Source organism: Lissotriton helveticus, chromosome 2_2 (genome assembly GCF_964261635.1).
Source record: "Lissotriton helveticus chromosome 2_2, aLisHel1.1, whole genome shotgun sequence".
Lineage (NCBI taxonomy): Eukaryota > Metazoa > Chordata > Amphibia > Caudata > Salamandridae > Lissotriton > Lissotriton helveticus.
Genome location: NC_136060.1, coordinates 435,033,571 through 435,034,892, shown reverse-complemented (window position 1 = coordinate 435,034,892; position 1,322 = coordinate 435,033,571). Strand labels below are relative to the sequence as shown.

General features: G+C 51.7%; 1 pseudogene; it reads left to right on the top strand.

Annotated features, from left to right (window-relative positions):
- The first annotated feature begins 889 nt into the window (after positions 1 to 889).
- LOC144821995 (5S ribosomal RNA) lies at positions 890 to 998 on the top strand (annotated as a pseudogene).
- Positions 999 to 1,322: the final 324 nt, after the last annotated feature.

Sequence of the window (1,322 nt, the reverse complement as noted above, 5' to 3'; positions counted from 1 at the left end):
CTGCTTTCTCCTCATCTGCTGCGCTGATCGGTCTCTGACCTTTATAAACAAGAGGCATGTAAACGCCTAATCTTCCTCACTAATTGCACTTTTACAAAATATATATATCTCTATATTCTGCTCTCCCAATCTTTTTTTTATAAAGAAACCGGCATGGGGTTTACAATATGCGTGGCCCTTAACTTTAAACTCGAAAACTGAAAGAAAATGAAGAAAACCTTTGCCCTAAGTCAGGACAGATGCCCCCCAGCTAAGGCTGGGGAGCTGCTGCTGATGGGCTGCGCCGGCCCCGGTTCCAGGCCCACCCCTCTTTCGGCTGTCCGAGGCAGCCCGGGAGCAGGGGGCCGCTGAGACAGAGAGTTAGGCCGGTGACATGAAGGGCCCTGGGCCCAGGCACTACTCGGACCCTCGCCTCACTCTCTCTTCTACACGCAGGCACAGAGGGGCGGAGCATAGACATAATTTGCCTATGAGGGCCCTGTCCTTGATTTAAAAAAAAAAAACATACACACAATAGGGGAATTACAGCCGCCAGTGCTTGAGGGTGAAGAAGTTGCTTCCCCAGAGTTGAGGTGAGCCACATCAGCTGCTGAGCGGGAGTCCCTGCAGCCCCCGGGGGCAGGTAGAGAAGTGTCCCGAGCAGAGTGCCTTAAAAGCAAGGCTAGGCGCTTGCTGCTGCTAGTGCCGGCCCCTTAAGAAGGGAGGCCCCAGCCTGTGCCAAAGTGTCAAATAAGCAAGTGCGAGAGAGGGCTGTGCTTGGCCATGTGCAGGAACTTTGAAAGGGAGGGCAGGTCTGAAAGGGAAATGTGCAAATGTACTTGAAAGTAGCCTGGTGACGACACCGCGCGGGCTGCGTCTGCACAAGAGGCCTGAACCGGCAGCCTCTCGTTCCTATGGCCATACCACCCTGAATGCGCCCGATCTCGGAAGCTAAGCAGGGTCAGGCCTTGTTAGTACTCGGATGGGAGACCGCCTGGGAATACCAGGTGCTGTAGGCATTTTGCTTCTCGCTGACCCCATGGGGTGCTCCTCTGTCACACAATCGCACACAACCTTTCTCGCTAAAGGCACTTCCGTTTTTTTTCTTCTTTTTTTGGGTGGGATTTATTTTATTATTTTAGTTTATCTTTCTTAAAAAAGGAAACGCCATGTAGTTCACAACATGCAGGGCCCATAACTTTACATTCGGAAACTGAAAATGCGCCTGCACTTTAAACCGGGTTCAAAAAGAAGAAAACCTTATCCCTACGGCAGGACAGGGGACCCCCCCCCTTTCTCCTCTTCTGCTGCGCTGATCGGTCTCTGACCTTTATAAACAAGAG